The 21,915-nt window shown below is 43.8% G+C and overlaps 1 pseudogene; it reads right to left on the bottom strand.

The window, feature by feature from the left end:
- Positions 1-21,482: 21,482 nt before the first annotated feature.
- On the bottom strand, positions 21,483-21,601 carry LOC134945415 (5S ribosomal RNA; annotated as a pseudogene).
- Between the last annotated feature and the right edge of the window lie 314 nt (positions 21,602-21,915).

Raw genomic sequence — 21,915 nt, 5'->3', positions numbered from 1 at the left:
AGTGCCCCACAGAGTGCCCACAGTAGATGTGCCACACAGAATGCCCACAGTACTAGTGCCACACATAATTCCCACAGAAGTAGTGCCACACATAATGCCCATAGTAGTAGTGCCCCACAGAGCACCCACAGTAGTCATGCCACACAGAACGCCCACAGTAGTCATGCCACACATAATACCTACAGTACTAGTGCCACACAAAATTCCCACAGTAGTCATGCCACACATAATGGCCACAGCAGTAGTGCTCCGCAGAGAATGCCCACAGTAGTCATGCCACACATAATGCCCACAGTAGTCATGCCACACAGAACACCCACAGTAGGAATGCCCACAGTGGTCGTGCCACACAGAATGCCCACAGCAGTCGTGTCACACAGAGCTCCCACAGTAGTCATGCCACACATAATGCCCACAGCAGTAGTGCCCCACAGAGCACCCACAGTATACTTGCCACACAGAATGACCACTGTAGTCATGTCACACATAATGCCCACAGTAGTAGTGCCACACATAATGCCCATAGTGGTAGTGCCTTCAGTAGTCATGCCACACAGAACGTCCACAGTAGTCATGCCACACATAATCCCACAGTACAAGTACCACTCAGAACGCCCACAGTAGTCGTGCCACATATAATGCCCACACCAGTAGTGCCCCACAGTAGACGTGTTACACATAATGCCCACAGTACTAGTGCCACACAGAGCACTCACAGTACTAGTGCCCACAGTAGTAATGCAACAATTAATGCCCCTTACACTTAAGTCAACCGGAGGGGAGGAGATAGAGGTGGTGTGCGGTACTTACTGCACAAAGATCCGTGGAGAGTGCTGCTGGTGCTGCTGCCTAAAGTGCAGTGGGGAGGAGTCAGGGAGCTGGAGGGACCAAGCCAGAGCCGCGCTTTACGTTGCTGAGTGGGTTGCACCGGCTCTGTGTGGGAGAGTGCTGCAGGCGCCGCCGCCATAAGGGCAGTGAGGAGGAAGGGGTGGAGACAGGAGGGAGGGAGTCAGAGGGACCGACCCGGATCCGCGCTTCACCCATTTCTTATGGGTGCACATACTTAAACATAACATAGTTACATAGTAACATAGAAACATAGTAACATAGTTAATGAGGTTGAAAAAAGACAAAATGTCCATCGAGTTCAACCTTTATTATAATTCTTACACCTTTATTATAATTGACCGATCAGCAGTGATTGGCAGCACAGCAGGCACAGAGTTCAGGGGACCATGAAGCAGAGGGACTGCTTTAAGATTTGTCGCATCAGATGCGATTGTGTCAGGGAAAGCCCAGCCTGGTGTAGTCACATGTGAACAAAATTGACTGGAAATGACTGGAAATTAATGTTATTGAAGTTAATAATACTGTAAGTACAAAAACATCAGTGATTAGACTCATTGGAGCTTGCTCATTGTAAGGGCTTGTATTTTAAAGTGCTGCTTGGATTTGTAAGTGTATGTGAGTTGCTAACAGCAAAAGGTGAGTTAGAATACAGAAAAAGGTGAGTTTTATAATACACAATCAGGAACACACATATTTGCAGTACCATTAAACTTCTGGTGAGGCTGCAAGGGGCTGACCTTGTGAGTGAGTGAGAGGGTCTCTTACTTGGAGTAGCAGAGGGGCTGTGATTGTGCATGTGTGAGGAGCATATTTTTTTTTTTTTTTTAGCAGGAGCTGGAAGCCGAGTGAAAAGGAGGTGCAGTGAGCTGGAACAACTGCTACTGCTAAGTGGAGTATCGGTGCCGCAGGAGAGAGTACTACGGCTGCATAAAAGTGAAGGACCAAGAAACGCACAAAGATAGATAACTATAAGCCAGCTTAATTATTGTATAAGTGAGATTGTTTGCCTTCTACTTTTTCTTTTTGCTGCTTTTTCTTTGAGAGTAACAGGGAGTTAGACCTTACAAACAATATGGGAGGGGCTGTGATTGGGGACCTCACTCAGTGCATGTCGTGCAAGATGTATGCACACCTGGAGCTACCGGCCCAGTGTGATTACATCTGCACGAGGTGTGTGCGAACAGTTGCCCTGGAAGCCCAGGTAACTGATCTAGAGCAAACCGTTACGCGACTGAGGGAGATTCACAATCTCGAGCGAAGTTTAGACAGAACGGTGGAGGAGTTGCGGGAGGGGTCACTGGTAGAAGAGGATGATGATCAGGTAGCCAGCTGGGTCACAGTTAGAAGGAAAAAAAAAGGGGGAGGCTCGACATCTCCGAACTATCAAACCCGAGCAAATTTGCCCGACTGGACGAGGAATCGGAGGATGATAGTGAAGAAATGACAGTGCCGGAGGAGACTGCTCCCTCTAGCATCCAGAGGAGCGGTCCCTCTGGAGTGGTTGGGATAAAAGATAGTGAGGTACCTAGTCAGATGGTGGTGGTAGGGGATTCTATCATCAGGAAGGCAGATAGGGCAATCTGCTACCGTGACCGTGATCGCCGTACAGTCTGTTGTCTCCCGGGTGCTCGGGTACGGCACATCGCGGACCGGGTAGATAGATTGTTGGGAGGGGCTGGGAAAGACCCGGCGGTCTTGGTGCACGTTGGCACCAATGACAAAGTTAGCGGAAGGTGGGATGTCCTTAAGAAAGACTATAGGGACTTAGGAAAGAAACTTAAGGCAACGACATCTAAGGTAATATTCTCGGAATTATTACCCATGCCACGCGCTAGTCCTGAGAGGCAGAGGGAGATAAGGGAGGTAAATGTGTGGCTTAGGGATTGGTGCAGGAAAGAGGGGTTTGTGTTCCTGAAACACTGGGCGGACTTCTCAGTCAGGCGCCATCTCTTTTGTCGTGACGGATTGCATCGGTAAGGTTACTAACATGGGTACTAAAAGAGATTTTACTAAAGCACTAACCAATGACGATTACAGGTCATCATTGCTACATAAGGTGAAAGATGTCCCTAACGCAAGGGAAAATACTTATCTTAGTTGTATGTATGTAAACACCAGAAGCATTACTGGTAAAAAGGGCGAACTAGAAATACTTGCAGCAAGCAAACAGTATGATATTATAGGCATTACTGAAACTTGGTGGGATGAATATCATGATTGGACAGTCAATCTAGAGGGCTATACACTGTTTAGGAGAGACAGACTAAATAAAAAGGGTGGAGGGGTGTGTCTTTATGTAAAGCCGTTTCTAAAACCTGATATACAGGAAAATATTCAGGAGGGGACTGTAGACACTGTCGAGACATTATGGGTAGAAATTGCATGCAGGGAAAAAGGAATAAACAAGTTAGTATTGGGCGTATGCTATAGGCCGCCTGGTATCAACGCATCTGATGAGGAATTGTCACTAAATCAAATTGAAAGAGCAGCAGGAGTAGGAGACATAGTAGTGATGGGAGATTTTAACTATCCAGAGATAAACTGGAAAAACGATTCATGTGATACTGCCAGGGGCAATATGTTTTTAAACACACTTAATGATAACTACTTAGTTCAACTAATTGAGTAACCAACTAGGTACAATGCAATCTTAGACCTGGTATTAAACAATGGGGATTTGGTATCAGGTATTATAGTAGGGGAACCCATAGGAAACAGCGACCACAATATGGTCACATTCAATATCAGTTTCCATAAACAGCCCTATACTGGCTTAACTAGGACTCTAAACTTTAGCAAAGTGAATTTTGAAAAGATGAGGGTATTTTTCAGGGATATTGAATGGGAAGGTTTGTTTTTAGGAAAAAATACTACGGAGAAATGGGAGGTACTAAAATTCCTGCTAGCTAAAAATATACTCAAATTTATTCCTACGAGCAGCAAAAAAATGAATAAAAATCATAAACCGATGTGGCTTAACAAAAAGATAAAGGAACTTATGGGCAAGAAAAGGCGAGCATTTAAAAAAATACAAATCTGACGGGGAAGCAGAGTCATTTCAGCACTATAAGGAATGTAACAAAATATGCAAAAAGGAAATAAGAGTGGCTAATGTAGAAACTGAAAAACTAGTAGCAAAGGAAAGCAAAGCAAATCCCCAAAAATTCTTTAAATACATTAATAGCAAGAGATTAAAGAAGGAGAGTATAGGCCCTTTAAAAGACAAGTTGGGAGTCTTAAGCAAAAATGATAATGATATAGCGGACACACTAAATTCGTTTTTTTTCAACAGTATTTACACATAATCTCAATAATGAGAATATCCCACTGATAGGTACTTATTTAAGCAAGGAAGTAGTCTGTGACCGATTAAAACATTTAAAGATTAATAAGTCACCAGGTCCCGATGGTATTCACCCAAGGGTTCTAATGGAGCTTTACTCTGAACTTGCAAAACCGCTATTTTTGATCTTTAAGGATTCAGTAATATCAGGTATGGTTCCCAAAGACTGGCGTATAGCAGAAGTAGTGCCTGTATTCAAAAAGGGAAGCAAAGCTGAACCAGGTAATTATAGACCAGTTAGTCTTACATCTATAGTGGGGAAAGTATTGGAAGGTATTCTAAGAGATAGTATTCAGAAATTCCTTGAAGTCAACAAGGTCATTAAAAGGAATCAACATGGGTTTATGAAGAACAGATCCTGTCAAACCAACTTGGCTTTTATGAAACAGTAAGCGCAAACCTAGATCAGGGTAAAGAGGTGGATGTAATCTTTTTAGATTTTGCCAAAGCGTTCGACACTGTACCACACATGAGACTTATCTACAAGCTAAAAGAATCAGGGATAGGAAGCAAAATATGCACTTGGGTCAAAAACTGGTTAGATAATAGGGAGCAGCGCATTGTGGTTAATGGATCTTTTTCAACTTGGACTGAAGTGCTAAGTGGTGTGCCGCAAGGCTCAGTATTAGGACCGCTATTGTTCAATATATTCATTAACGACCTAACAGAAGGTCTAGAGAGCAAGGTGTAAATTTTTGCAGATGATACCAAATTGTGTAAAGTTATAAATGCGGAGGGGGATGCTGAGTCGCTTCAGAATGACTTAGTTAAATTAGAAGCTTGGGCAGCGAAATGGAGAATGCGCTTCAATACAGACAAGTGTAAGGTAATGCACTGTGGTAACAAGAACAAAAATAACACCTACCTACTAAATGGGGTCAAATTAGGGGATTCTGTACTGGAAAAGGACTTAGGTGTCCTCATAGATAGCAAACTAAGCAGTAGTACCCAAAGTAGGACTGCAGCAAAGAAGGCTAATAAGATATTAGCATGCATAAAATGGGGAATTGATGCTAGGGACGAGAGTATTATACTCCCGTTACATAAATCACTTGTGAGGCCACACCTTGAATACTGTGTACAATTCTGGGCACCTTACTACAAAAAGGATATCCTGGAGCTAGAAAAGGTTCAAAGGCGGGCGACCAAACTAATTAAGGGCATGGAGATGCTGGAATACGAGGAAAGGCTTGCAAGACTAGGCATGTTTACACTGGAAAAGAGGAGATTAAGAGGGGACATGATCAACAGTTACAAATATATAAGGGGACAATATACAGCTCTTGCGCAGGATCTGTTTTTGGTTAGATCAACACAGAGAACTCGTGGACACTCACTCAGGTTAGAGGAGAGGAGAATCCGCACAATACGGCGTAAAGGCTTTTTTACGGTAAGGACGATACGTGTTTGGAATTCCCTGCCTGAGGGAATTGTAATGGCCGACTCAGTCAACACCTTTAAGAATGGGTTAGATAAATTCCTAATGGATTAGGATATCCAGGGTTACGGGGCATAGTCACGCACTATGGTTATTATAAAAAAAGAGGGGTAAAACGTAACGGCAGTCATCAACTTCAGTCAAAAGTTTATACATAATAACCGTGCATAGGAGACCACAAATAGGTTGAACCCGATGGACAATTGTCTTTTTTCAACCTTAGATACTATGTTACTATGTTACTATATTTACCCCCAAATGAAATAATTTTATCAATTTAAAAAAAAATCCAGATCCAAAACTTAAACCAAAATCAAAACATGTGAGGGTTGGTTTGCCGAAACCAAAAACACAGCAGAGGGTGATTTTGGCAAAACCATAACCAAAACATCGGGGTCTGTGCACATCTCTAGCTAGAATTAACTCTGCTTTGTAAGCTACTGTAAATACAAAAGTTAACTTTATAATAGCACATTTTGCTTAGATTATGTATAGTCATCACAATATCTGACCCTGTTCGTGTACTTTCTAAAATACTGTTTTTGTGGCTTATATATACTGTCAATAGAATAAGCTCTGCATTGTTTAGTAGCCACTAGAGAGAACGTTGTATTGTAGGGATCAGTATGATTTACCTACAATCAAAATCCTGATGGTCAAAATACAGACAACAATTGACTGATGGTCAAAATACTGAAATGGTCAAAATACCGACATTTAACAGGTCGACACAGTCAAAATACCTACCCACCCATTCGCATAAACCAATTGATAAATAACATTCTCCTCCAGTCCTGTGCCATTCCTTCAAATGCCTTCATACAATTAACGGTTGTCAGCACTCTAAGGCTTTTTTCAGGCGCGGTTGTACTTGTTGCTGCTGTTGCTATCTTTTCCCTCCTGTAATTGCGATTTTATGTAATATGGGCAGAAGCTAACCTGAGCATAGGTACTCCCACTGCTATAGCATCATTTCCGTCTGACAGCTTAAAATTGCTGATACATTGGTACCATCACCGCAAATCGAGTCATGTCAGAGAGTCCTGAGTGCCTCTGAAGACGCGTAGGCTGAGCTGCTGTCCTGGGATGCTGCAGTAATACTGCAACTGCTAATTTATGCACATCCATAAAATGGTGTCTGAATGGCCATGAAACGCCTGCATTTACCTGAACACTCCCATTTACCACCCCCAAAAGCTGTCTTCCTGCCACTCACTTTGTGAATCATTCCTCGGTGCGATAGAAATAGTAATTTGGCTTCGATTCATGCACTGTAAGAAAACATTGACCAATGTGCGTACAATAGTCACTTTGGGACAACACCTGAATGAGCATCTCTGATTGGTGGATAGTTCCAGTAAGCACTGTCAAGCTGCAGACTGGGAAGCAAGTAGAGAACGCTGCCTCACTGCTCTCATTGTGTGACCACCACCCGTCCCTGCTCAGAGTACCTCAGAATTGTGCAGCCCTGGTAAACTGCCCAGTGTGTCTATAAGTTAAGATGGCCCTGATCACACAATTCTCTTTATTGATTGGTCAACATTTGCTGAACTAAGACAGTATAGTTGCCAATGATTAGAAAATTCTGTACATTTACTAGGCCTTACTGTATATAAAGTATGCATCTCTGCAGTCTGACAATATTATAGCTGTTATCAATATCAGCCCTATCCTGGTGCAAAAAAAATAATTTGAAAATAGGTGTAATTATGCATATATGTATACAAACAGCCAGCAGTTCTGGGACCTGGTCTATAGGTTGACAGTAAAAAGGTTGACAGCCAATAGGTTGACCACTAATGGTAAATATGCATTAGGTCAACATGGTCAAAAGCTCAACAGGCACTAAAGGTTGACAGGTGCAAATGGTCAACTTGATAATGGTCAATATAAATATGGTCGACACAACATTTTTAGAGGGGGTTGCATTTTTGACAACTTTTTCATACGTTACCATACATATGCCCACAGTAGTAGTGCCACACATAATGCCCATAGTGGTAGTGCCTTCAGTAGTCATGCCACACAGAACGTCCACAGTAGTCATGCCACACATAATCTTACAGTACAAGTACCACACAGAACGCCCACAGTAGTCGTGCCACACATAATGCCCACACCAGTAGTGCCCCACAGTAGTCGTGCTACACATAATGCCCACAGTACTAGTGCCACACAGAGTACTCACAGTACTAGTGCCCACAGTAGTAATGCAACAATTAATGCCACTTACACTTAAGTCAACCGGAGGGGAGGAGATAGAGGTGGTGTGCGGTACTTACTGCGCAAAGATCCGTGGAGAGTGCTGCTGGTGCTGCTGCCTAAAGTGCAGTGGGGAGGAGTGAGGGAGCTGGAGGGACCAAGCCAGAGCTGGTCTATAGGTTGACAGTAAAAAGGTTGACAGCCAATAGGTTGACCACTAATGGTAAATATGCATTAGGTCAACATGGTCAAAAGCTCAACAGGCACTAAAGGTTGACAGGTGCAAATGGTCAACTTGATAATGGTCAATATAAATATGGTCGACACAACATTTTTAGAGGGGGTTGCATTTTTGACAACTTTTTCATACGTTACCATACATATGCCCACAGTAGTAGTGCCACACATAATGCCCATAGTGGTAGTGCCTTCAGTAGTCATGCCACACAGAACGTCCACAGTAGTCATGCCACACATAATCCCACAGTACAAGTACCACACAGAACGCCCACAGTAGTCGTGCCACACATAATGCCCACACCAGTAGTGCCCCACAGTAGTCGTGCTACACATAATGCCCACAGTACTAGTGCCACACAGAGTACTCACAGTACTAGTGCCCACAGTAGTAATGCAACAATTAATGCCACTTACACTTAAGTCAACCGGAGGGGAGGAGATAGAGGTGGTGTGCGGTACTTACTGCGCAAAGATCCGTGGAGAGTGCTGCTGGTGCTACTGCCTAAAGTGCAGTGGGGAGGAGTGAGGGAGCTGGAGGGACCAAGCCAGAGCTGGTCTATAGGTTGACAGTAAAAAGGTTGATAGCCAATAGGTTGACCACTAATGGTAAATATGCATTAGGTCAACATGGTCAAAAGGTCAACAGGCACTAAAGGTTGACAGGTGCAAATGGTCAACTTGATAATGGTCAATATAAATATGGTCGACACAACATTTTTAGAGGGGGTTGCATTTTTGTCAACTTTTTTCATACGTAACCATACACATGGACTACAACCTGCCATTGCACTCGGTACCTTGCCCACAGCATGCAAAGGTGACAAGGTACACTAACTGGCCTTTGCTTGACAGTGAAAATGATACAAATCCCCTCCAAAAAACTTTTTGTGTGGACCATTTGCAATGTTGACCTTTCAATTTTGTACCTGTCGACCTTTTCCATTGTCTACTTTTTACTTGTCAACCTAATGACCCTGTCAACCTTTTTACCATAGTGACCATATGGGGTCAACCTATTGACTATCAACCTAATTAGAGTCAACCTAATGATCCATTCCCTGAAATTCCACAGGCAATGATCTTCTTACGTCTGTACAGTAAATGCCCAGTTACTGATCAGTTAGGCCTCTCCGGCTACAAGTGTCTGAGTTGCATTTGTCTTTGACTTTGGGCCTGATTCAGAGCTATACATAAACCCATTTTTTTCCACAGTTGAGCGATTATCAGCTGACTGCTCATGAATCTATGCGTGGCGCATGGTGCTGTGATGGTCTTGTGATGGAGGTCACACAGAGGTTTTATTTACAAAGTGATTGACAGTCAGGGACTGTTTGGGGGAGGTACCGGTGAGAAGCAGCAACAACGTAAGCATGTCACAACCGTTTATGTGACTGCAATCCTGTATGCAGCTGCAATGACTCCAGCATCGTTCTTCCTGCGCCATGCTGTGCAATAACGGGGATACTCAGAACTTCAATAACCGACTAATCCGTATCTGACACAGCACCTTTATTTTTCCTACGGGTGCGATATTTTGCTATTAAACTCACTGCAGGGTTTTAATTTTTTGAGATTTTTTTCTCACAGCCCTAGACCACGACCAATTATTCCTAAAATCCATATTTTTAGGAAAATGAATGGGAATTGCTCTAGAACTGCTGTGGCATCTCCCTAATGACTAAGTAATTACTTGAAAGTTTCCAATTAGCTTAATTAGTCAAATTGCTAATCTGCAGAAGCACTGCCGCTTCCACCGGTTCTTCCAGGTACCAGCTTTCAGGAACCATCTGGGCAAAAGATGGGTAATACCCCTAACCCTGCACAACACTACCCTTAGCCCTGCATCCCACTACCCCTATTCCTGCAGCCACTCCCCACACACACTACCTACACTACCACTCACTCTGCATCCACTCCCTGCCTAACTACACTACACCACCCCTATCTCTGCACTCGCTCCCCGCACATACTATGCTCACCCGGAGCAGGGGTATGTTTTGGTGCCCCCTCCCTTGTACTGAATTGGGGGCCTGGCCAACATGTGACGGCATGTTACATTTGAAAAGAAACAATGTTTAAAAATCCTAAATTGATGACAGGACTGGTTCTAGACCTTGTGAATCTCATGGCGAAAGTTTCCTTTGGGTGCCGTCATGTGTAAAATATGGAAACTGTGTGCCAACGGACCACAACTAAAATATAGGGATTGACTTCATGGCCACAGAATAGTACCAATTTCCATTACACTGCATAGTTGTATCCGTTATTCACATTACGCTACACTGTAGAGCCGCTGATACACGTTATGCCACAGTTGATCCACTTATTATTACATTTTATTTATAGGGCGCCACAAGTGTTTTGCAGCGCCATACAAAGGACAGTACAGGGAGACAAAACTTAGCATAACAATAAATAAATAACAAAAATAGAGTGCAGGTAACAAAGAGCACCACAATTCTCACAAGATAATACAGCTTAGATGTAAGTAGCGAGGGAGTAATCATTGTACTACTTGGGGGCCATAGATAGAGAGGAGCCTTTACCAGTAGGAGAAAAAGCAGGTAAAGATGGTCGCTGAGTTAAATGTGTCGAGAAGAGGGCTTAGACAACAAGAGGAAAGAGGGCCCTGCTCTGAAGAGACAGATGACATGAGGTGCAAGCAAGCAAGAGGAAGCCTGATGGCAGTATGCAGGCAAAGCAGAGATGTTCAAGGCATGGGGCAGGGGGATGGAGGAGCAGCCTAAGGACTAGGTTATGCATCGGAGGGGTACGCTTTGATAAATAGATGGGTTTTCAGTGCCTGTTTGAAGCTTTGCAATGTCGGGGAGAGTCTAATGGAGTGGGGGAGCACATTCCACTGAACGGGTGCAGCACGGGCAAAATCTTGAACTCCTGCATGGGAAGCAGTGACCAAGGCAGAGGAGAGGCGATGGTCATCGGCCGACCGTAGTGGGCGGGAGGGAGTATGAAGGGAGAGGAGGTTGGAGATGTAGGGAGCAGTGGAATTAGAGATGGCCTTGTATGTGAGGGTGATGAGTTTGAAGAGGATTCTGTAGGGGAATGGGAGCCAGTGTAGATTTTGTCGAAGGGGAGTGGCAGAAGTGGAGCGGCGGGAGAGGAAGATGAGCCTAGCTGCACAGTTGAGGACAGATTGGAGGGGAGCGAGGTGGGAGCAGGTGAGGCCAGTAAGGAGAACATTGCAGTAGTCGAGTCGTGAGATGACCAGTGAGTGGATGATAAGTTTAGTTGCACTCTGGGAGAGAAATGGCCTGATGCTAGCAATGTTGTGTAGCTGGAACCGACAAGATTGTGCCAGAGCTTGGCTGTAGGGTGCAAAGGAGAAGGAGGAGTCAAGAGTGACGCCCAGGCAGTGGATTTGGGGAACGGGGGAGATGATTGTGTTGTCAACTTAAACATGTTACACCACAGTAGAGCTGTTTATACACATTTCGCCACACAGTAGAGCTGCTTATGCACTTTACGCCACACAGTAGAACTGCTTACACACGTTATGCCACAGTAGAGCCACTTATACTTGTTATGCCACACAGTAAAGCTGCAATGGAAATTGCTGCATTTAACTATTTACTTGTTTAATTCAAATAAATTATTATTAGTAATAACAATAATAATTTAATTTATATAGCGCTCCATCTCCAATAGGATTCATGGCGATTAATTGAAAACACTTTCTATGCACTGACTGACCTGACCTCACAAACCCACAATCCTTTAATGAAAATAATGCCCCATATGTAACCTCCCACAGACCTGATAATCTTTCTCTCAATGAAAATAATGCCCCAAATGTAAATGCCCTCCCACACACACACAGACCTGAACCCTACCCTAAAACTGTCAATAAAAATAGTGAGCCAAAACTTCCCCCCTCTCTATGACTTATTATTACCCAATGCCTAAATGAAAATAATACCTTAGAACTTCCATCGAGGACCCGATAATTCCACTATGCTTCAATGAAAATAATGTCCCAGAATTGCATGAGGGGCAGAAAGAACTGTGCTGCAGCAACCTGAGAGGTGCTGCAGCTGCCTGAGAGACAGAGTAAGGTGCTGCATAAGCAGTTGGGGCAGAGAGAAGTGCTGCAGCATTAATGAAAAGAGAAGGGCAGAGAGGTGCTGCAGCAGCCGGGGCAGAGAGAGGTGCTACAGCATCTGAAGTAGAGACATGTGCTGCAGCTTACAGGAAATAGAGAAATGCTGCAGCAGCGGGGGCAGAAAGAGGTTCTGCATTAGCTAGGGAAGAGAGAGGTACTGCAACATCTGAAGTAGAGACATGTGCTGCAGCCTCCAAGAAAGAGAAATGTGTTGCAGCAACTGGGGAAGAGAGAGGTACTGCAGCAGCTGGGCTAGACAGAAAGAGGCACCCTCTAAGTTTTCCGGCACCTGTAGCTCGCATTCCACTGGAGCCACCCTTGTTACACACCTGGCTACACTACTGCACCTGTTGCCTACACACAAACTACACTACATTGAACCCACTACTCACACACAGCATCAGCAGCCATCCACAGGCTGCCCACTGTGTTAAAAAAAATATTCCCCTACCACAGGTTTGTGCCTGCAAAATATCCCACAACTGATTCTTGTTCCATTGGATATTGCAGGAATCGGGAGCGTGCATACCCCAAGGCCGGATTAAGCCTTGGGAGTGGCTGGGGCACTTTAGACAGGGGGCCCTGATAGAAGGAAGGGGGGTATATTGTATTGTGCATATCTCCCAGCATGACCTATTACAAGAGGGACGAAATGCGCTTTACATGGCCTTCCCTCTTAATACATGATTGTAGTCACCTTTGTTGAACTATTTAATTGATAAGAAAGGTGTTTCAATACAGGTGATTGCAATTATAACTTAAGAAGGAAGTCCAGGTAGAGACCATTTTGTCCCTCCTAGAATGGGTCATGGTGGGAGGTATGGATTGTGTATACTAAATTTAGCGCAATGGTGTATATTTGATTTTTACTATTAGTTTAATAATGCCTGGGGACTGTAAATAGTGCCACCTAAATGAAAGTAGAGATGAGCGGGTTCGGTTCCCTGAGAACCGAACCCCCCCCCCCCCCCCCACACACACACCACCAACTTTACGCTCCAAGTCCGGATCCGAGACCGGCTTGGGTTTTCCCGGCAGACTCAGAAACCAGAACAAGGAAAAACTTCATCATCCCGCTGTCGGATTCTCGCGGGTTTTGGATTCCACATAAGGAGCCGCGCGTCGCCGCCACTGTTACTCCAGTCATGGAGAGTCTATCTAGAGGACATGTCTCCTCAGTGTCTGTGTGGGAAAGTGGTGTGGCACGTGGGGTGGTGACCTGCTCTTTTGTATCATTCCAGTGGTGCTGTCTTGTGCTGCATCAGTCCAGTGGAGGTGTCCTGTGCTGCATCAGTCCAGTCACAGTGGTGGTGTCCTGTGCTACCATAAGTCCACTGCTGCTGAATAAGTCCAGTCCAGTGGTGCAGTCTTGTGCTGCATCAGTCCAGTGGTGGTGTACTGTGCTGCCATAAGTCTAGTGGTGGTGTCCTGTGCTGCCAGAAGTCCAGTGCTGCTGTATAAGTCCAGTCCAGTGGTGCTGTCTTGTGTTTCATCAGTCCAGTGGTTGTGTCTTGTGCTGCATCAGTCCAGTCACTCCAATGGTAGTGCCCTGTGCTACCATAAGTCCAATGGTGGTGTCCTGTGCTGCCGTAAGACCAGTGCTGCTGTATAAGTCCAGTCCAGTCTTGTGCTGCATCAGTCCAGTCACTGCAGTGGTGGTGTCCTGTGCTGTCATAACTCCAGTGGTGCTGCTGTATAAGTCCACTCCAATGGTGCTGTCTTGTGCTGCATCAGTCCAATGGCGGTGTTCTGTGCTGACATAAGTCCAGTGGTGCTGCCGTATAAGTCCAGTCCAGCGGTACTGCCATATAAGTCCAGCGGTACAGCCATATAATTCCAGCGGTAAGCAGCATAAATCCAGTGGTACAGCCATATAAGTCCAGGGTTACTGATGTATAAGTCCAGGGGTACTGCCATATAAGTCCAGCGGTACTGCCGTCTAACTCCAGTGGTACTACTTTATAAGTCCAGTGGTGCTATATAAGTCCAGTCCAGTGCTGCTGTTTTGTGTTGCATCAGTCCAGTGGTGGTGTCTTGTGCTGCATCAGTCCAGTCACTCCAGTGGTGGTGTCCTGTGGCCATATAAGTCCAGTCCAGTGGTGCTGCCACATAAGTCCAGTCAAGTGGTGCTGCTGTATAAGTACAGCTGTACTGCTGTATAAATCCAGGGGTACTGCCGTATAAGTCATGGGGTACTGCCGTATAAGTCCGGGGTACTGCTGTATAAGTCCAGCAGTACAGCCATATAAGTACGGTGGTACTGCCATAAAATTCCAGCGGTACTGCCATATAAGTCCAAGGGTACTGCCCTATAAGTCCAGCATTACTGCCATATAACTCCAGCGGTACAGCCATATAAGTCAAGGGGTACTGACATATATCTGCAGCGGTACTTTCTTACAGGGTTTGCCCTGTGTGGTATAGGGGCACTCTCTCCTGTGCTGCATATTATTATAATAACTGCAAATAAAAGGGTTATTATTATCCAAATAATTTTTACAGGGTTTGCCCTGTGTGGTATAGGGGTCCGCTCTCCTGTGCTGCATATTATTATAATAACTGCAAATAAAAGGGTTGTTATTATTATCCAAATAATTTTTACAGGGTTTATCCTGTGTGGTGTAGAGGTATGCTCTCCTGTTTTGCATATTATTATAATATCTCCAAATAAAACGGTTGTTATTATTATGCAAACCATTTTTATAGGGTTTGTCCTGTGTGGTGTAGAAGGTACACTCTCCTGTGGCGCATATTATTATAATAACTCCAAATAAAAGGGTTATTATTGTCCAAATAATTTTTACAGGGTTTGCCCTGTGGGGTGTAGAGGTATGCCCTCCTGTGCCACATATTGTTATATAACTCCAGAAAAATAATGGAGAACAAAAATATGGAGGATAAAATAGGGAAAGATCAAGAACCACTTCCTCCTAGTGCTGAAGCTGCTGCCATGTCATGTCATAGACTATGAAATGCCATCAATGTCGTCTGCCAAGGCCGATGCCCACTGAGTGGCAAGGAACGGCTAAGTCCCTGGCGTATCTTCATGACAAGTGGTTCAGCTTCACATGAAAGCCCTCATCCCCCTGCAAGAAAAATGAAAAGCGTTAAGCTGGCAAAAGCACAGCAAAGAACTGTGCATTCTAAGATGGTACCACAAATCCCCAAGGAGAGTCCAAGTGTGTCGTGGTTGTGATGCCTGACCTTCCCAACACTGGACGGAAAGACGTGGCTCCTTTCACCATTTGCATGCCCTCTGCAAGTGCTGGAAGAAGCACCCACAGTCAAGTTTCTGATTTTCAAATTGAAGATGTCACTGTTGAACTGCACCAGGATGAGGATATGGGTGTTGCTGGTGCTGAGGAGGAAGTTGATGAAGAGGATTCTTATGGTGATGTGGTTTGTTTAAATCAGGCACCGGGGGAGACAGTTGTTGTCTGTGGGATGAATAGGCCCATTGTCATGCCTGGGCAAAATACCAAAAAAGCCACCTCTTCGGTGTGGAATTATTTTTCCACAAATCCGGACAACAGGTGTTAAGCCATCTGTTGCCTTTGTCAATCAATAATAAGTAGGGGTAAGGACGTTAACCACCTTGGAACATCCTCCCTTATACGTCACCCGCAGCACATTTATCTTAAGTCATTGTCAAGTTCAGAAACTTTGGGTAATAGCGTAAATTATGTGGTTTTGCTTCTTTGAATATTATTTCTCTGTGAGGATGAGGATGTAAACACTGAAGGGGGGGATCTGAGGATGAGGATGACATCTTGCCACTGTAGAGCCAGTTTTTGCAAGGAGAGATTAATTGCTCCTTTTTTGGTGGGGCCCAAAACAAACAAATCGTGTTGCTGAAATGATTGGTTTGTTAAAGTGTGCATGTCCTATTTATACAACCCCTATGTGCATGTCCTATTTATATATTAGGGTGGGTGGGAGGGCCCAAGGACAATTCCATCTTGCACCTCTTTTTCTTCCCTGCATTATGTGCTCTTCGGGGCCTAGTTTTTTAAACTGCCATCTGCAGTGACACTCCTAGATGGGCCAGGTGTTTGTACCGCCCACTTGGGTCACTTAGCTTAGTCATCCAGCTACCTCATAGCACCTCTTTTTCTTCTTTGCATTTTGTGCTCTTTGGGGCCTAGTTTTTAAAAGTGCCATCCTGTTTGACACTGCAGTGCCACTCCTAGATGGGCCAGGTGTTTGTGCCGCACACTTGGGTCACTTAGCTTAGTCATCCAGCTACCTCATTGCACCTCTTTTTCTTCTTTGCATGATGTGCTGTTTTTAAAAGTGCCATCCTGTCTGCCACTGCAGTGCCACTCCTAGATGGGTCAGGTGTTTGTGCCGCCCACTTGGGTCGCTTAGCTTAGTCATCTAGTGACCTCGATGCAACCTTTTGGCCTAAAAACAATATTGTGAGGTGTGTGGTGTTCAGAATAGACTGGAAATGAATGTTATTGAGGTTAATAATACTGTAGGATCAAAATTGCTCCCAAATTCTGTGATTTTACCTGTTTTTTTTTTTTTAAATCATCCAGATCCAAAACCAAAACCCGAAAAGGGTTGTTTTTGACAAAACCATTCCAGATCCAAAACACGAGTGGGGATCCAGATCAAAAACAAAAAACACGAAAAGTGCACGCCGCACATCTCTATTAGAAAAACAACTATTTTATAAAATGTTCTTGTAGTGGAACTCAGACAACTTAAACAACCTTAAAATAAACATAGAAAAATAAAATCTATAATTTATCTTGTCACATGCAACAACAGTGGCAGCCTCTGTACTACTTACACATTGGGACCGGACTCAGGGGGACTGTGTGTGTGTGTGTGTGTGTGTGTGTGTGTGTGTGTGTGTGTGTGTGTGTGTGTGTTGTCTCTCTAGACCCTCATTAGATAAGAAGTTACACAGGACTCAGACACCTAGGTGTGGAGAGAGCTGTAAGTGACCCACCCTGTGTCACTTATATCTCTCTCCACCCTCCTCTCTCTCCTCTGGTTGGGAAGCTCTGTTCATGAAATCTGATACTCCTGTGTCTCTGCCTTCACTGCACTCTGTCCTGCTCACATTCTGGCTTCCTGTTTCTGCTGCTGCATAAAAAGGGAAAGCTAGTTATATCAGTGTGCTCTGGCCGGGGGGCCCCCTGACAAAGGGAGCCCGGGGTACAGTATGCCCTGCATCCCCCCCTTAATCTGGCTATGGCATACCTGCAGTAATCCAAAATTGATTGCATGGTCCACTTATTTTTGGCAGTTAAAACCCTCACGGACAGCTATGGACCATGGTTTGACCTTTGTATTGTCAAAATTGTAGGATTTGAAACAGAAATCTTCAGAGCATGTTGTTGTTCATCAAATAAGCCTTGTTCTGTCATTGCAGTATGGTATTGCTGTTAGCCTGCCAGGCTAATGATGGCTTCTGATTCTGAAGCACATGACTCTCCACAATACTGGTCTTAATGCTACACCATTGACAGCTTGCAATAATGTGCACTTTAAATGCTGCAGATGAAAAGGAGCTCAGAGTTCTTCAGTGAAATATACTGTAACATCAGATTATCCAGTGATATTCCTTTTTCTCAGCATCAAAACAAATACAGCGTGTCACAACGTCTTCACAATGTCAAAACACATATCTAAGAGCAAATTATCCTTTTCAGCTAGAGCTAAGATGACATACAAATACCCAAGTGTCATATGCCAGAGAAGTATGGAAAGTAAAACTTTTTAGGAGCTAACCTTAGGGCTGGTTATGGAACATCCCAAATGTGCATCACCAACTAAGACAGACTGCCAACTGTCACTCACTCATAAAGTAATCCAAGGCTCATAGTATTAAGAATACTGAATCCACATTATCGGTTCTGCCTCCTGTTGTTTAAATTCCATGACACCGCTTACTGACTAATCAGTTGATTCACTACTGAATACATTTTTTTATACCCATGATATTTAACCTTAAATTTACTAAATATGTGAATAATATGACATTTGTTTATTAATTTATACTATTATTTGCTCCTTTTGATCACTTTATATAGTATTTTCTGATACAAAGTTTCAAACAGGGCTGAAAGAGTTACTGATACTACTACATAATGTAAAATTGCAACATTTGTTAAATAAATGAGTTTGTGTCAAATTATTCTTTGTTAAACATTTATCTGTGCATTTATAAATATTTGCAAATGCTTGTGACATATCCCCATCCCAGCCTGCATCTGAGACAATGATCTTTGCAAGAGAAATGGTAGACCTGAGATTCTACCTCACCCCACCGCACGTCTCTACTACGTTTCTACATTGTGTTTCTGTTTCTCAGTTGCTGTAATGGACTGTTCTTGTATGGCAGCTCCATCTAGAGTCCATGCAGGCAAATAACTCTCTAGGCAGGCTTTAGGATAAAAAGTTCCCACACGTCTTATTTCTCAATAGAAATAAAGGCTGATCATGTTTACTGTTCACACTAAAATTTAGGTAAAACTATTTTTTTTATTAAGATTACCATTCTACTTAGTCATATACAATATAGTCTTTCATCAAGACATATGCAGTTTCTTTTAGCAACCACTAATGTAATTATATTTTAAGATGCTGTACTAGAAAAATGTAAAACCAAATACAAAGTTTATATACAAATTATTTTGCAGCTCAGTAATTAAGAAAATAAATATAATTATTCACAAGACGGAATTGCATTATTTAAAATATGGATACATTTATTTATTGATTTTGGGCAATACATCATATATCATTTTTCTTCTATAAAGCATGTTATATATGGTCATTTAAGGGCATATGTTATGTATCACAGACTACTTGTGGGATACCCCCCCCCCCCCAAAAAAAAAAAAAAAAAAGAAAGAAAAGAAAACACACCCACAAAAAAATCCCTCTCATTGTAGGGACTACCCACAAATATTAAAAAGCAACACCTATAGGATTCTATAGAGCAGTGATGGCTGACCTTCACACTCCAGCTGTTGTTGAACTACATATCCCAGCATGCCCTGCTACAGTTTTGTTATTTTGCCATGCTAAAACTGATGCAGGGCACGCTGGGATGTGTAGTTCAACAACAGCTGGAGTGTCAAGATTAGCCATCACTGCTATAGAGGCTGCTTAAATGTTACGTTTACCAAGCTCAGGAATGAAAAGCATTCCGGAGCTTGGCCAGTGTAGTGAATGCCATCTACAGATTAACTGTTGTAACTTAGGAACTATGGAGCAGGGCCGGTTCTAGCCCTTTTTGCACCCCGGGCGGGAAATAGGGCGTGGCTTCATACAGGGGGCGTGGTCAGTTACGCCCCCTGTACAGTAGAGTAGCGCCGCTGAAATGCTGTGCGGTGCGCGATGACGTCATCGCGCACCGCACAGCGAAGGTCCTCTCCATGAAGAGAAACTGGACGCATAGCATCTAGTTCCCTTCACAGCGGGACCAGTGGGGTACACAGCGGGCAGCTGGGGGCACAGCAGTAGTGGATCTTGCCATGGTGAGGCGCCCTCCGGAAGGCGGCGCCCCGGGCAATAGTCCTACTTGCCCGTGGAAAGATCCGCTACTGCTATGAAGTCATTTGGAGTTGGATCCCCCAGCACTCTCCACTGGGCACATGTACAGTCATCATCAGACATGCATATGTAATATAACCAGGGCCTGATTAAGGGTTCCGGCTGCCCTAGGCTAATACAGAAGTGAAAGCCCCCCTCCCCCTTCCTCACCACTAAATTTTTTGCTCACATTCAGCTAAAAATCTGTAACAGGCTCAGGTCTCAGCTCCATTCATATTGACACTTACTGCCCTAGCAGTGCTGGCAACGGCGGCATTAGCATCATTCACAGATTCGGCAGCGGGGCCATCCGCGGCTCTCATAGGATCTCCTCTTCCCAGCGTCCCTACCTTGGTGACGCTGGCAATCCCAGCAGGCACCACTGCTCCCACAGTTCCCAGGAGAGCTCCCACAAGAACTTGAATGATCTGTCCTGGAGTCAGATATGCGCAGCGGCAGCCGGCTCACATTCCCCCCTCACGCTATTGGCTCCTGCTGCGGCAGGCAGAGAGAAGGGACCTAGTGAAAGTGAGGCTGGGTTAGTGTAGGGGTAAGGGGGTAGGGGATGGCATGAGACATGAGAGATCTCTCAATATGGCGTATGCAGTGGCAAATATGCTAATATTGTAAATTTCACTAATGGCCAGCTGAGCCAATGTGCTCATGTATATTGTATGTAGGCATATAATAGTTGCAAGGCTTAGTTAGGTAAATACATAAGTGTGTGTACACCTCTCCTGCTTACCCTACGAGGACAGCATGGTACGCCCCCAACTTTATTATTAGATGGATGGCTACAGTGTCGGCCTTAGGCATTGGCAAACTAGGCAATTGCCTAGGGCATCTGGTATGCCTAGGGGCACAAGCAACTTCTGCTGATTAAAATGATATGCGACATGCCTATATTCTGTGTCGCACACAGTATATAGGCATGCAGCATATAATTTTAATCAGCAGAAACTGCTTGTGCGTCCTAGCCACATAACAATGCAAATAAGATGCACTTTCATAAAAAATAGGCACCCGACGTTAGCAGAGCTGCCAGTTGACTCACCCCAGAAACTATATGTGTCATTATGTGTATAAGGGCACTAATAATGTGCGGCATATGTGTAATGGGCACTATGTGTGTCATTATTTGTATAAAGGCACTAATAATGTGCGGCATATGGGTAAGGGGCATTATGTGTGTCATTATGTGTATAAGGGCATTAATAAGGGCTGGCATAATGTGTAAGGGTTTACAGACACAGAAGGAGAGGAAAAAGACTCTTTTGTGGGTGCACTCTTTGTATCATAGAAAAGTCAATAGAAGTAATGAATCATGAAAAGGATATAAAATAATTAAGTTTTATTAAATTCCTAGTAAAATATATCAGTAGTTTGATTAATTGTTTAAAGATAACAAAATTAATGATAACAAAAATAACAATAAAGATTGGTATTGATTTACAAATGACTGCTGTCTGCCATGATTTAGTAGTTAATTGAGGATTATCCTGCATATAGTAGGTTCACAGATTGATCACAATACATCATTTTAGCAAATTTGATGATCAAAAGGATATATAGCACGCCTAAGCCTACGCAATAATTTCAAGACATCTGTTCGGTCAGACAATGACAATGTGAGCTGTCAGAAGAAGGTGATGAGTAAGTAAGAATAATAGTGGAAAAAATAGGAAAGTGTGAATCTGCTGTCAGTGTTAAACACTGGACATGGTATTCATGAAAATACTCTACTAAACCAGATCTTCCTCAGGAGTCTCCTACCTGAGTACTGATTCGGCCCGACACTGATTAGCTTCCAAGATCGGATGGATTCGGGCATTTCCAGTGTGATATGATAGTAGAGTGGTACGCAGATGATTTTTGACGCTCTGGAGTCACTGATGAGAGTTCACGAAAAAATGAAAAAAGTGGCAACTGAGGAGTGAAAAGGCAAGAGAATAGATGGATCTGCTGCCAGCGTTAGACAGAGATGGGAGACTCTGAATTGTTGGTGAGAGTCCAGAAAGATAGGAAAGACATACAGGAAAGTAATGGTGATGAGGGAGTCTGAAACTGGTACTGAAAAAGGTCCTGATATTAGCATACACAGAATACTGTAAAATTGTACCAGTATATGTGAACACACATAAGCAACTTGCTGGGATTACAAGTAAGACT

The sequence above is a fragment of the Pseudophryne corroboree genome, chromosome 1, assembly GCF_028390025.1.
Source record: "Pseudophryne corroboree isolate aPseCor3 chromosome 1, aPseCor3.hap2, whole genome shotgun sequence".
NCBI lineage: Eukaryota > Metazoa > Chordata > Amphibia > Anura > Myobatrachidae > Pseudophryne > Pseudophryne corroboree.
This window is presented reverse-complemented; position numbering and strand designations above follow the sequence as displayed.